Source organism: Dasypus novemcinctus, chromosome 14 (assembly GCF_030445035.2).
Source record: "Dasypus novemcinctus isolate mDasNov1 chromosome 14, mDasNov1.1.hap2, whole genome shotgun sequence".
NCBI classification, from domain to species: Eukaryota; Metazoa; Chordata; class Mammalia; order Cingulata; family Dasypodidae; genus Dasypus; species Dasypus novemcinctus.
Window position 1 is genome coordinate 8022923 of NC_080686.1, and position 16253 is coordinate 8039175.

The following is a 16253-nucleotide window of genomic DNA, read 5'->3' on the forward strand; positions in this document are numbered from 1 at the left end:
GTATATACAGGAAACACTGCGTCTGTGCACCACAGCTGGAGCCGGCAGGGCAGTCAGCCAATAGCAACAACCAACATCCGAATACCTGCATTTTCCTTTGCTGACAAATTAAAGAATTGGTAGGATTTTTCAGAAGGAAAAATTACAAAACAACAATAATCCCTCGCTCCCCCTTCCCCTACTGAATGATAAAAGCAAGCCAGACCATGATGACTGTAGAAGTACAATGCTCCTCTGGTTCTGCCCGTTATATTTCATGGATGAACATTCCATCTGTTCTTCTCCAGGATCTGTTGTCTACTCGAATGCGAAGGAAAACACTTCTGCAGCAACGCAAGAGAAGACGGGAAGGTACTCACAGTCGAACATATTCCGAGAAAGAAAGAAAATTCCCTATGTAGAAAGGAGGAGGAGGACCACTGGGTTATTATTTTTGGGGTCTTGACACTAGGTTGCAATAGCCATCTTCCTTTCTTCCGCCTCCTCTCACCCTCGATTCTCACACGTCTTGTCATTCTCTGTCACCCTCCTTGCCCTCCCCCACCTCACGCCCTGCACCCTCCGTGTCCTGCTCCCGCTGAGGGCCACTGCAGATGACTCTCATTTGAAACAAGGAAAAGAAAAGTGAGCAAGAACAGAAAACCAAGCCACAGGCAGGGAGGTGGACAATGTATGTTTATGGTTTCTCATTATGAAGGTGCAGTTGTAGGAGATTTGTATAGATGTGATTTTAAGTTATGTATATTACCTATAAGAGGAAACAAACCCTAAAATAAACAGTGCTGGTAAGTATGAAAAAAAAAAAAAGAAAACAACTAGCAAAATGGATGATGTAGGCTCTTCCTTATAAGTAATTACTTAAAATGAAAATGCATTAAACTTTAATTAATTAGCACAGAAATGGCATAATGGGTAAAAGATGATATAACATTGTTGGTAGAAGACCCACTTTAGCTACAAAGGCACAATTAAGTTGAAAGTGAAAGAACAGGAAACAGCAATACTACATGCAAATAGTAACTGGAAAAGAGCTGGGCTGGGTATAGTAATATCAGACTAAATTAAATTAGATATTGTTATAGGAGAAAAAGAATTATATATCTAAAAAAGGGTCAATCTATCAAGAAAACATCATAAATATAAGCGTAGATGCACAGAACAACAGAACACCAAAACATATAAATGTATTGAAGGGAGAAATGGTTTCAAAATAACAACTTGATGACACTATTTACATTCATAAATGGATAGCAAAAACAAGATAGAAGATAAATATGGAAATAGAGTGTTTGATCAAAACTATAAAGCAACTCAACCCAGCAAAATATACATTCTTCCCAATTTACATGTTACATTCTAACATATAAATGTTAGACCATATGTAACCCCATAACATTTCTAAAAACACTGAAATCCTAAGTATCTTCTTTGACCAAAATGGAATGAAACTAGAAATCAGTAACAGAAAGGAAACCAGAAACTTCACAATTATGTGGAAATTAAACAACACGAGTCACAGAAGAAATCATAAGGAAAATTAGAAAAAAACTTTGAGATAAACAGAAATGAACACACCACAACCATTTTTCAATTCTACCCAAATTGATTTATAAATTCAACACAATCCTAATAAAAATTCCAACAGCATTTTTTACAGGAATGGAAAAGGCAATTATTAAATTTATTTGGAAGGGGAGGGGGCCCCAAATAGCCAAAAACATCTTGAAGAAGAAAAAGTTGGAGGAATTATGCTACCTGCCTTTACACATACTACAAAGTTACAGTGGTAAAAACTGCAGGATATTGACCAATGGAACTGAATTAAGATTTCAGATATTGATAGAGCCAAATATTTGACACGGCTGCCAAGTACACTCTATTGGGATAGAATAGTCTCTACAACAAATGATGCTGGGAGAATTGGATATCTATATGCAAAAGAATGAAAGAAGATCCCTTTCTTTCACCCTATAAAAAGTTAACTCAAGATGGATCAAAGACCTAAATATAAGAGGCAGAAACATAATGCTCCTAGAAGAAAATGTAGAGAAGCATCTAAGAGATCTTATGGTAGGAAATGGTTTCATCAACTTTACAATCAAAGCATGAGCAACAAAAGAAAAAATAAAAACTTAGGCTTCAAAGGAAGTTGTCAAGAAAGTGAAAAGGCAGGCATTGCATACAATGGGAGAAAATATTTGGAAACCACTTATCCAATAAGGGTATAGTACTCAGCACATATAAAGAAATCTACAACTCAAGAACAAAAACAAACCAAAAAAACATTTAAAAATGGGCAAGAGAGCTGAACAGACACTTTTCCAAAGAAGAAATACAAATGGCCAAAAAGCACATGAAAAGATGCTCAATATTACAAGCTATTAGGGAAATGTAAATCAAAACTACAAAGAGATATCATGTTACACCTATTAGACTGGCTGCTATTAAAAAACAGTAAACCGCAAGTGTTGGAGAGGATGGGGAGGAATTAGAACACTCATCCACCGCTGGTGGGAATGTAGAATGGTGCAGCCACTGTGGAGGACAGTTTGGAAGTTCTGCAACCTGAATGTCCATCAACAGATGAATGGATAAACAAAATGTGGTATACACATGATGGAATACTACTCAGCTGAACAAAGGAAGGAGGTACTTACATATGCGACAATATGGATGAAGCTTGAGGACCTTATGTTGAGTGAAGTAAGCCAGCCACTAAAGGACAAATATTGCATGATTGTTCTGATATGAACTAAGGATATGGAGCAGGCTCACAAAGAATAGTCTCTTCAGCAAATGGTGCTGGGAGAATTGGATATCCATATGCAAAACAATGAAAAAGGATTTATTTCTTATACCCTTTAAAAAATTAACTCAAGATAGATCAAAGACTTAAATAAAATAGCCAGAAACATAATGCTCTTAGAAGGTAATAAGGTAGGGAAGCATCTACAAAATCTTGTGGTACGAAATGGTTTTGTAAACTTTAAAACCAAAGCATGAGCAACAAAAGAAACAACAGGTAAGCTGGACCTCCACAAAACTAAAAACGTGGGATTCAAAGGAGGTTGTCAAGAAAGTGAAAAGTCAGCTTATTCAATGGGAGAAAATATTTGGAGACCACTTACCCATTAAGGGTATAATAATCAGCATATAGAAAGAAACCATGCAACTCAATAATAAAAAGACAACCCGGGAAACGGACTTTGGCCCAGTGGTTAGGGCATCCGTCTACCACACGGGAGGTCCGCGGTTCAAACCCCGGGCCTCCTCGACCCGTGTGGAGCTGGCCATGCGCAGTGCTGATGCGCGCAAGGAGTGCCGTGCCACGAAGGGGTGTCCCCCGCGTAGGGGAGCCCCACAAGCAAGGAGTGCGCCCGTGAGGAAAGCCGCCCAGCGTGAAAAGAAAGAGCAGCCTGCCCAGGAATGGCGCCGCCCACACTTCCCGTGCCACTGACGACAACAGAAGCGGACAAAGAAACAAAAGCAGACAAAGAAACAAGACGCAACAAATAGACACCAAGAACAGACAACCAGGGCAGGGGGGGAAATTAAATAAATAAATAAATCTTTTTAAAAAAAAAAAGAAAAAAAAAAAGACAACCCATTTTTCTGTTTCCCAAAAGGAAAGAGAAATGGCCAAAAAAGCACAGGAAAAGATGTTCAACATCACAACATCACTATTAGGGAAAAGCAAATCAAAATTACAATAAGATATCATTTCACACATACTAGACAGGCTATTAAAAAAAATAAATAAAATGAGATATATATATATGATGGCCTACTACACAGTGGAAAGAAGGAATTGAGTACTGACACATCTTACAAACAGGGATGAAGTTAGATGACGTAATGTTGTGTGAAGTACGCCAGTCACTAAGGGACAAATATTGCATGATTCCACTAATATAAATTAAGAATATTGAGCAAACTCGTGGAGGCAGAATCTGGAAGGTAAATTACCAGTAGATAGAAGGGAAATAGAGATTGATGAGGTTAAGTTTGATCTGGGCAGAATTTATAGTAAGATTGATTGTAACATTTTGGTAATAGATGAAGGCGATGGTGGTGCAGCAACATGATGAGTTTAATTAGTCACCAACTGTGAGTGTGAACATGGTCGAAAGGGGAAGGTTTGGGCCATTCATGATGTTAGAACCAATGCTAGAATTTGAAAACTCAGTGAACTCTGGGTGGCTGAGGATTGTGGTTAAAAATATAATTATGAGAATGTCCTTTCATGATCTAAACAAAGGTACATCACCTATACAGGGTGTCAATGGTGGGTTGATACATGGGGAGAAATATACCTAAAGCATAATTGTATGAGATATGAATATATTCATGTTGTCATAGGTATGTTTTCTCAAAAGAGGCTCACACACTAGCCAACAAATATTAAACTCCTATTCCAGGGAGTCCTGCTACTTTCTCAATTAAAATGGCAAAAATATTTGGAATATATAAGCAGTGCCTAATAAAAAAGTACAGGCCAATATGCCAAGTACTAAAACTTATGAACCTAATTCCAATAAAATAAAACTTAGCCTAATTATAATTAAATCCTAGAGTTACATCCTAAAAACCTCCTTGATACTCAAATGAGGCCTCTATCTAAGACAAACTCAGCAAATTAACTCACTGTCTTCCCCCACCCAAACACCTGACATGGGACGTGGGACATGACGGCCGGGGATAAGCGCCCTGGCATGAGGGATTATTACCAAGTGCCAACCAGTAAGGCACTTGGAAAAAAACCTTAACCAAAAGGGGGAAACATTAAATACAAAAGAGTTTTTACACCTAAGAGATTTCAAAGTGAATCAGGAGGTCATTCAAGAGGTTACACATATGCAACACTAAGGTAGATTTCACTAACTGCCACAGCAAGGAAAGCCTCAAACAAACATGCTCCCAAAGGTTCTAGGTATGTCCAGACACTATATGCAAGACACACAGCCTCATGAAAAACACCCCCCTTGGTGGGCATTATTTGGGAATATATGATAATCTATTTCATCAATATAATATAATATAGTTATATTTATTTATAATTTCCTTGCTCATGATTCTTCTACTCCTTTTATTTGAATCTGTAATTATCACTACACCCATTAAATATGTCTCAAAGAGACCAAAGTCTTCAGATTTTTCATAGGCTGGTTGAGTCCTGGTTCCCAGCAGAGTTGTGACCAACTCTCCAGTTCTTTGGGCTTCACTGGACAACTCACAAAATGATGATAGACATCCCCTATCCCAAAAAAGAAGGAGTATCTACAATTGCAAGCAAAACAGTTCCATCTGCCCCATAAAATCTAAGCCTCCTCTCAATCTGGAGTAGAAATCATCCCAAATTTCTCATGATTAAGGAATGAACAAACCTGAGTGGGGAGTGTAACCAGGGACCGAAGAAGATTTACTGTTATTGTAGTTATTATCACCTGGTGTAGCAGTTTGATATAATTGATGAATTCCAAAGGAAATACTGGATTATGCTTGTTATCTGATCTGTACCTGCGCATGATTGTGTTATCATTTGGGCATTGCGTCCCCACCCCTTGGTGGGTGGAAACACAGATAAAAGGCATGGCAAAGAACAGAGTTGGAGATTTCTGATGTTAGCATTTGATGCTGAAGACCCAGGAAGTCAGCACCCAGAGGAAAGAGAAGCCAGCACAGGAAGGAAGGGGTCTTGAACCCAGAGAAAAGCAAGCCCCAGGAATGTAGGAACACAGAAAGCCAGAACTCTCACAGACATCGGCAGCCATCTTACTCTAAATAGACTTGGTGAGGGAAGTAACTTATGCATTATGGCCTAGTATCTGGTAGGTCCTACCCAAATTAAATACCCTTTATAAAAACCAACCAATTTCTGGAATTTTTTTTTTATTGACTTTGTAATAATATTACATTAAAAATATATATGTAAGGTCCCATTCAACCCCCCCACCCCCCCTCCCCCCCCCCCAACAACCCTCGTTCCCATCATCATGACACATCCATTGGATTTGGTAAGTACATCTTTGGGCACTTCTGCACCTCATAGACAATGGTTCACATCATGGCCCATACTCTCCTCCATTCCATCCAGTGGGCCCTGTGAGGATTTACAATGTCCGGTGATTACCTCTGAAGCACCATCCAGGGCAGCTCCATGTCCCAAAGACGCCTCCACCTCTCATCTCTTCCTGCCTTTCCCCATACCCATCGTCCACCATGTCCACTTTTGTATCAGCACCACTTTGGCTGACTAATACAGAATTTGGTATTGAGTGGGGTAGTGTTTTTGCAATTACTGAAATGCTGGAATGGTTTTATAAATGGGAGAGTGGTGTTTTTTGGAGGAATTGTGAGATGCTTGATGGAAAAGGCCTGGAATGCTTTGAAGAGAATGTTGATAGCTAAAGAGACATTTTAGGATGCCTTAGAAGTAAATGTTTAAACTATTATTGGAAACTGGAGGAAAGATGATCTATGTTTTAAAGTTGCAGAGAACTTAGCAAGATTAAGTTCTGGTGTTTTATGGAAGGCAGAATTTGAAAATGGCAAGCCTGGGCATTTAGCTGAAGAACTTTCCAAAGTACACTCGGAGAATGCAGCTTGGCTTCTCCTCGCAACATATAGCAAAATGCTAGAGAAGTGAGATAAGCTGAGAACTGAATTGTTGGGCACAAAGAAAACGGAAACTGATTCTGAAAATTCCAAGCCTCTGGAAATCAAGCTCCCACATAAAAGTACCCCATTTGAGGACTTAACTAAACTTGGAACTGGTAAATCAAGATGGAAGATGCAGTTATCTAAGTACCAAATTCTGTATTAAGTCAGCCAAAGTGGTGCTGATGCAAAATACCAGAAATTGGTTGGGTTTTTTTTTTTTAAGCATTTTTTTAAAAATTTCTCTTCCCCCCTACCCCCCTCCAGTTGTCTGTTCTCTGTGTCCATTTTGCGGCGTATTCTTCTTTTGTCTGCTTCTGTTGTTGTCAGCAGCACAGGAACCTGTGTTTCTTTCTGTTGTGTCATCTTGCTGTGTCAGCTCTCCATGTGTGCAGTGCCATTCCTGGGCAGGCTACACTTTCTTTCACGCTGGGCGGCTGTCCTTACGGGGCGCACTCCTTGCACGTGGGGCTCCCCTACGCGGGGGCACCCCTGCATGGCACGGCACTCCTTGTGCACATCAGCACTGCATGTGGGGTAGCTCCACACAGGCCAAGAAGGCCCAGGGTTTGAACCGTGGACCTCCCATGTGGTAGACAGATGCCCTATCCACTGGGCCAAGTCCACCTCCTGGTTTTTATAAAGGGTATTTATTTGGGGTAGGAGCTTACAGATACCAGGCCATAAAGCATAAGTTACTTCCCTCACCAAAGTCTATTTGGAGCAAGATGGCTGCCAACGTCTGTGAGGGTTCAGGTTTCCTGGGTTCCTATGTTTGTATGGCTTGCTTTTCTCTGGGGTCAAGGTTCCTTCCTTCCGGGTGCTGGCTCCTCTTTCTTCTGTGTGCTGACTTCCCGGGGCTCCAGCTTAAGTCTTCAGCATCAAACTCCAACATCAAAACTCCAACATCAGAAAACCCTCAACTCTGTTCTTTGCCATGCCTTTTATCATGCCCTAATCATAACTCTTTCGGAATCTCCCGTTCTTTCCTTTTTAGAGTCTTAGTCTCGCCCAAGCCAAATAAAATGGGGAATTCAACTTTTGCCCCCCCAAAAAACACACCTTTCAGGTGTCTCCTACATAACCTTAAAACTCTGTACCCAGAAGGAGACACCAGACCTAAAAACCTCATTTTCTATTTAACCTCTGTGTGGGCACAATACAAATTGGACAATGAAAGTCAATGGCCAGAAAATACTTTCAATTTCCAAGTTCTCCAAGACTTAAAGAACGTTATCCAGTAGAGTGGCAAATGGTCCAAGGTTCCTTACTTTCAGGCTTTCTTTTATCTTCCCAATTGCCCCTCCCACTGCCAATCCTGTTCTTCCTAACAAATTTTTCTTTTACATGAAAAACTTCCTCTAGGATCTTCCTCATCACTTCCATCCCCTATAACTTCTTAACACTCTGACTTTGATCATACAAATAATGCCCCCCATACCTCCTCCATACAATCCTCTGGTGTTATTTCCAAACTCAACCTCCATTGCTCCTACCTCTCCACTTTCATCACTGCTGCTACCCCTACCTTCTCCCCTCCTCATACTCATTCATGAAAACTACCTCCCCTTTTCTACCCTGTGGCCCTCCATCTCCACCAGGATGCAGGCTCCAAATTCCCCACAGACACCATCTCTTCACTTATACTTCCAGGAAGTAGGAGGAGCTGAAAGAAAAGTCAGAGTACACATTCCTTTCTCACCCTCAGATTTAAGCCAGATAGAAAACCAGTTAGGATCTGTCTCTGAAAACCCTGCTACATATATTAAAGAATTTCAACACTTCACTCACTCACATGACCTCACCTATTAGGACACTAATGTTATCAGTACCTCCTATACAACTCCAGAGGGGAAAAAAAACTGCATTTGGGCTGTAGCTATGCTACTGCTTTCACAGATTCCATGTATACCCAATCCCAAGAGGCATCTGGCCAGCCCCACTGCAGTTCCCACCACTAGCTCCCCTTGGGATTACCAACCAGGCTTCACTGGTCCTACTCTCATGGCTCATTTCTTAACCTGCATAAGAAGTCATGAAAAAGGCTGCCCTTAAGGCAGTAAATTATGATAAAATTAAAGAGCTCTCAAAGAAACCTGATGAAAATCAAGTGGCTTTCATGAATAGATTTACTGAATCTCTCCTTAAATCTACTAATTTGGATCCTGGCTCAGATTCTGGTCAACTGATTTACACACCCAGTTCATCATCAATCCTTTTCCAATATTAGAAACTACAAAAGTTAGAGGATGGCCCTCAAACCCCTCAGAAAGACCTAATTACAGCAGCCTTCAAGGTCTTTAACAGTAGAGAAGAGGAAGCCAAACTGGAAAAGCATAAGTGAGATCAGGTTAAAGCTTCCCTCCTTGCTGCTGCTCTCAGAGTTGATTCTCAAAAACCCCATCCTTCTTACTTTCAGCCACCACCTGGACCCTATTTCAAATGTGGAAAGGAAGGGCACTGGGCACATTCCTGCCCTGATCCAAGGCCCCCATCAGGGCCTTGCCTGGTATGTCAGTGCAAAGGTCATTAGTAGTCAGATTGTCCTGAAAACCCTGTTTCCAGGAAAGTTCCTCCAGTGAACCCTATGGATTTGGAGCCAAATCAAACCTTTTTTGAATGACAAAAGATGACTGATGGGTCCCAGGTTCGGAATAGCCCCACATCTCCATCAGTGAGTCTGAACCAAGGTTATTCATCAAGGTTGGGTATAAGCTGATGATCTTTTTTTTTTTTAACCAATCTTTTTAATGACACAGGGGCCACATATTCAGTCCTCCTAGAACATTCAAGAACTTTATCTACTTCCTCAAGCTCTATTGTGGGAGTCGATGGCATCCCTTCTTCTCCTTTATATATTAAGCCACAGGTACACTCAATAGAAAATCACACTTTCTTCCACAAATTCCTGATAATACCTACCTGTCCCTCCCCACTCCTAGGTCGTGATATATTGTCTAAACATCACTCCTCCATTTCCTTTACACTCCCAGCATCCCAAACCAACTTTCTTCTCCTCCTCTCTAAGACATCCACCCTCCTCCCCAATCCCAACTGACATTCCTCCAGTATTGCAGATAGAAGTTTGTCCCCAGGTCTGGGATACCAGTTCTCCTTCAGTCACAGCACACCCTGTCAGAATAGTCTTAAGGAAATCCTCCTCTTTCACAAATATTCCTCAGTATCCCCTATCCATCTCTGTCCGATAAGGCTCGAAACCCACCATTGACAAGCTGTGCTGCTGGCCTCCTGAGTCCAACTAACTCACCCTTAAATACTCTAATTCTAGCAGTTAGGAAACCCAACAGAAGCTATGGTCTTGGGCAGAACACTAGATCTACTAATGAAGCCACACGGCTTATCATTCCCCTACTTCCTAACCCATACAGTCTTCTCTCCCACATACCCCTCAAACTATACACTATACCATAACCGACCTTCAGGATGCCTTTTTCACTATTCCTATACACGAGACTTCCCAAGACAATTTTGTCTTTACATGGACAGACCCTGAAGACCCCCTAAATTCCCAACAACTAACATGGACGATTCTTCCAAAGGGCTTTAGAAATAACCCCCACATTTGTGGGCAGGCCCTACAACATGACCTCTCTAATTTAACTCCCCTCCAGTACTCTTCTCCCAATATGTCAAACACCTCCTCCTTTGTAGCCCCTCCTACAAACATCCATAACCCAAACTATCACCCTGCCTGACTTCCTTGGTGATAAGAGATACTGCATTTTCCCAAGCAAAGGACAATTTTTAAAAATCTGAAATAACCTATCTTGGGCTTCATCTTTCCCCCTCACATAAGCATGTAACAGCAGAACAAATCGAACTCATCAACAGCTATCAGCTCCAACAGACTAAAACAACCTCCATTCTTTCCTATGGCTTATCAACTTTCTCCAACTCTGCATTCCAAACTTCAGACCTATATCTTAACCTCTCTACCAAGCTGCTTCTGGCAATTTAAATGAACCACTTGATTGCCCCCTATGGCACAAATTTCCCTTCAATCGGCTTTAAAAAGCCCTATTAACAGCACCTCCTCTAGCTCTCCCCAATCCTTCTAAACCTTTCTCTTTCTATATAGACACCCGCAAGGATATGTCCTAGGAATCTTAAGGCAGCCAACAGCCCTGATAACTAAATCATTTCTTCAAACAGTTAGATTCTGTGACTCTTGACGGCTGGCCTACCTGCCTCAAAGTCCTCACTGCTGCTACCCTCCTAGTCCAAGAAAGCTTACCCTGTCTCCAGTAAATCAGCTCAGTGTTTTGTCCTCATTCCCTATCGCCTCTTTTAACTCACAAAGCTCCTGAATCTATATCCTCACCCATCTTCAAACCCTTCGCACAACTCTTCTACAAAATCCCGGCATCTTCTCATACCACTGTCCTCCTCTCAACCCTGCCACCCTCCTTTCCACTGATCCCAACCCATCCCCAGAAACACCTGATACAGTTTACACTCATGATTGTGGTGACATGCTTGATCTCCTCACTAAACCTATTTCCAATATTTCAGATACTCCGCTTCCTAATCCTACTAACACAAGGTTTATTGATGGCAGCTCCACTAAACTTAACAATCCTACCCAGGCCAGATATGCTCTTATTACCTTAACTGACACCATTGATTGGTTCCCCTCCGACATGGCACAACCTCACAACAAGCTGAGAACATGGCCCTCACCAGAGTACTAGTCAGTCAGAGGCATGGGGCAAGCCCTAAACATCTACACTGGCTTCAAATAGGCATACAACATCCTACACTCACAAGCTCCCATCTGGCGGGGGAGGGGTTTCCTAACTTCTAGTGGATCCTCCATTGTTAAGAAAAATCTCATCCTACAGTTACTCAAAGCAGCATCACTTCCAGCCTTAACTGCTATAATTCACTGCAAAGGGTACCAAAAATCAAACTCCCCCATATCTTTTAGCAATAACCGAGTTGACACTGAAGCCAAAGTGCAGGCTACCTAACCCTACGCAGGTTCACACTTCACTGTCACACCCATTCTCCTAGCACTTCCATATCCTGCCCCCTCTTATCACCTGAAGAAACTCTTAAAACTTCCCTTTGTGAGAGCAAAGCAAATCAAGAGATGGTTCATGAAAGATGGAAAATCTTTTTACCTGAATTGTAAAATCATAACATTCTCACTTATTCACAATCAGTACCACATAGGACACAAACCACTCTCACTACTCCTAATTCCCTATATTGTCCTGACTTCTCAGAAAACTTAGACGATATGAGAGGCTGTTCTATTTGCCGACGAACTAATATACAAAAAATCTTACTTCTCTTTCTATTAAACACCTCTATAGAAGCTCCAAACGAGGACAAGATTGGCAATCAGACTACACCGACATGCCACCAGTGAAAAATTCATGGTTATTCTCATTTCTTTCCTACTTTTCCTCACCCCTAAAATCAATCCTTTTACCCATTATAACACCAGTATAGATAATATTGCTTCTTCTTCTTTTTGGTCCTTGTCTCTTGCAGCTTTTTGTCTGGTTCATATACCAAATTGTACAGTCAGCAACTCAGGAATATGTAAACGGCATCTTCCTGCTACATAAGCGAACCACTGTGGGACCAAAAGCCAAAACCCACAGGGCAGGGCAGAAGGGAATGCCTTTCCACCGCCTAACAGCAGAAGTAGCCAGACTGAGTCAACTCCCCAAATCCCTTCACCCTCCCATCCAGCCCAACACCCTACATCCCCAGGTCCCCTAGTCCCTCATCATATAGATACATTTATCTCTCAAAGAGTTGAGAATGTTAGGGGTTCCCTATTGTAAAGTTCACAATGTATGATTAACAGATTATGACACAAAGAAAGGCAACCCCTATCCAGGGGCCACTTGACTAATTGAGCAAACCATAGCCTAGATGTCTATAAAAGCAACCAGTCATCTCACAAGAACAAAGAAACCACAGGGCAAGATAAGAATCTCCACTCCCTCCTGACTAAAGCTACATCAGTCCCTCTTACAGTCCAAGAACAAATCACTTCCTAGTCCACTACCCCAATAACCCTACAAGGGAAAGAATTTGCTTTTTCAACCCCTCATTGGCCCAGGGATATACTCAATCCCTGACCCCTGCCCCACGAACTAACAATGCTCCCGCCCTTTTGGAATACTGCATAAATTCCTAACCATCCATTCCAAGGGCCAGTGAAGTCTATTCTTCAGACCCCTTCCATTGGGGGGCCTTCTCAATAAACTATCTGCCTGCCATCCTTAGCCTCTGTGTCCCAGTTAAGTGCCCTTTCTTTAACAATAAGGAAATTCATAACTTACTTTTACACCATAAAGAACTACAAGCTCTCAGATCTCTTGTTAAGAACCCCTGGATTAGGGTTTCTTTGCACAACTCTTGCAATTTTTATACATCTGATTTTATTTCAAAATAAATTATTTTAAAAAATGCCTATGCCAAGATTATGAGGAGATAAGAGGAGTGCTGAGAAGGGATAATGATGCTTAATGTATATAGAACTTTTAATTAACTTGACTGTAAAAATGTGGAAATGGATAGAGTTGATGGTAACACATGTGAGTAAAATTAATACAGCTAGTTTATAAATGGGATGGTGGCTGAAAAGGGTAGTCTAGGGATATAAATGTCAACTGAAAGAAAGCTAGAGAATAATCTAGGGACTGAATATCATAGTGAATATGAATTATGGATGAGAATTGTGGTGAATAGTACAAATACAAGAATGTCCTTATGAATCGGAACAAATGTACATCACTATTGCAATATGGTAAGAATGTGGACACTCATGGGAAAAGTACAATTGATGTTACCTATGGACTATTGTTAACAACAATTTCATAATATTCCTGCTTCACTTCAAAGACATACTATGTATAAAAGGGGATATGGAAAAAATATACCAAAGGTATACCATGGTTAGTGGAAAAGGTCTGATGCTATTATTTCATAATTTTAAACAAATGTTCCACAACAATATAGTGTGTTGATGGAGGGGTACTGTATGGGAATTCTACATGTGTATGATTGTTCTGTAAGTTCACAACTTCTCTAATGAAAATGTATTTTTTAAAATGCCTATGCCGTAACGTGCCATTAAAGCATTCAGAGGCCAAATCTACCCAAATGCAGTTCCAAGTAGTAAAAGTGAATGCTCTTGGGAGAGTCTGGATATTATTAAGAAAGTGTGAATTTTACATAAATAGCACTAGGCCTCTGATGTTCTGGGAGCTTTTGCAGTGTTTGTGGATGCAAAAGGATATTTATATTCCCATTTTTCACAGGAATCCCGTCCTCTGCTGCATGTTCTCAAGAGTGACATCCCTTTGCCACAGACTTGAAGCCATTTACTAATATAATTCCTTCCTCCAAGCCAGGGGCATGCTAGTCAAGAATTTTCCTTGAGCTCACTCTCTATGGTCTCAGGAGGTGGCCCAGTTTGGCTGTCTTGTCTGTACATGGGTTTCAGGTATCAGGAAAAAAGAAGCTTGGCCAGAGTATGGGGATTTTCTGTCTCTTTCCTCTCCAGGAGACCATCTGGATATTTTAGTACCCATGGGAACATGAGGTAAGAATTTGCAAGGTGGAGAAATGCTGAGGGTTATAGGATGCTGGAATTTACCTTTATGTGAAAATCTGGGATCAGGGCATTTAACACACAAATTAATATTCATCATTATATGCATATATACGATCAGAGATATCTGAGGTATATATAGTAGTTGATGAAATACACTATTTTGAAATAAAGCTCTTTGATGCAAATATTTACAAATATTCATGCATCTTGTCAATGTGGGGTGCTATATTGAATGAAGAGAAAGTAATTAATAAAGTTCAACAAACAATCCTGACAATATTTAAACATAGATGGTTATTAGAAGGCCTACCACTTGCTTACCACAAATGAGAGAGTGTAACTTTGAAAGAATATTTGATAAAGGTAAAATTAAACAATACACATGAATATATTTTCAAATTTCAAAGTTTTGAAATAAGTAAAGGATTTGAGAATGATTCTTCACCAGTTATGGTTCTTATGGGAAAGAGGCATATAAAAATTAAGATCATGTATGTCCTAATTTCACCGTTCAAACAGACATACAAAATTTAAATAAGTGCTTTCATATTTTGAATTAACAAGATAAATTATTTGCCATGTCTTCATATGCTTTACAAAAGGCAGCCACTTTCTTGACTCTTCAACAGTCCAACAATTTATTACATGCTCATATCGAGCAGGTTTCACTCTAAATATCCATCTATATATATTTTATAAACATATCAATCACAGTGAAAGACATTTCAGTAAACTGAAATTAATTAAAAATCACTTAACTCGTCACAGGGTCATGCGAAATTGTTTATCATGGCATTTTCTCAATAAAAACCAAGAGAAATGAACACTTATATTTCAAAAACTTTATTGACAAGCTTGCCTCGATTAAAGCCAGGGAAGTAAAACCCATAATAAATTTTGGTTTTGTGAGTAAATAACATAGTTAAAATTAAAACAATGTTCCGAGTTGTAATATCTGTATTTGTAAAATTTTCAACATTTTTTTGAACTATGTTAGCGTTATAGGAAAAACAAACCATTTAAAAATTAATAATATTGTACATTTAGGGACACTGTTGTGGCAGCGGAGAGAATTCGGTGTTTGGGTACTGAAGGCCAGGACGCCAGAATTCTCTGAAAAGGAAAATTTACTATGGTCAGCTGGGTCAAGCGGACCTCTTTCCAAAAAACCCAGCCCTGTGCCCATCTTGTAGGTTGCTTTTATACAGAGAGTATGGGGCGTGGAGTTAGGCAGCCTTAGGCGTGAAGGGTTAGGTTTCCAGGGTTAGGTTTCCTTCTCTCTGGGCTTGGGGACTTAGCAGGAACTAGGCAGGCTGGACTGGGTGGCGCGGTTAGGAGAGGTGGGCTGCAGTGCTTACTGTTTGCACGCACACATGGTTTATGCTGGAATGTTAAGTTTTGCGAGCTTACACACACAGTCCGCACACACAGCTCATCTAACACCACTTGCCCTTTCCTCTGGGGTTTCCACGCAGCTCAGCCAGGTCAGGCCTGTCCCCAGTTTATCCCACTGGAAGGTTCCGATATCTAGTACGTTCATTCCACTAAAGAACATGCTTTCCCCTTTTCGTTGTATCCCTATCAGAACTATCTGCGAGAACAGTCCTACCTAATTTTCAAAAATCCTAAGCATGCCAGGATTTCTAGCAGGCAAACCCCGAAATGAATAGATAACGCTGGTGCAATAAGTTTTGCTACAACATTAAGGAGAAAACGAACCACGTGGGATCACTGCAGAAAAGAAAGGCTCAGTGCTCGTTATTTAAGAAAAACTTCCCGGAGGAGCCAGGACAAGGATTCCTCCTCAACTGGGGCGTGAAAATAAAGCTCTTGGCTCACCTCCAAGCGATCGGAGACATCCCAGAGCTGCGGGGGCTGCTCTGCGGAGCTCATGGTGCAGAGCTGCGTCCTCACCGCTCCGGCAGCGCCAGGTCCCGGAACCGAAAAGCAAACGTCTCCGGGTCAGCGCTGGGACGCAACAGGCGGCCGGCGCCCC

At 40.9% G+C, this 16253-nt stretch overlaps 1 protein-coding gene across 3 annotated transcripts in view; it reads right to left on the reverse strand.

Annotated features, from left to right (window-relative positions):
- The window catches only part of LOC101414223 (zinc finger protein 596-like), a 60178-nt gene extending 43962 nt beyond the window's left edge, over nucleotides 1–16216 (reverse strand). Inside the window, exons 1-2 of one of the 3 annotated variants that reach the window (XM_058275499.1) lie at nucleotides 16097–16206; nucleotides 206–323 (exon numbers count right to left, since the gene is read on the reverse strand). The gene's annotated coding sequence lies outside the window, so the exon portion shown is untranslated. Of the gene's footprint in view, nucleotides 1–205; nucleotides 394–16096 lie in introns of all 3 variants that reach the window. The other 2 variants (XM_058275500.1, XM_058275498.2) reach the window with 2 other exon arrangements.
- Between the last annotated feature and the right edge of the window lie 37 nt (nucleotides 16217–16253).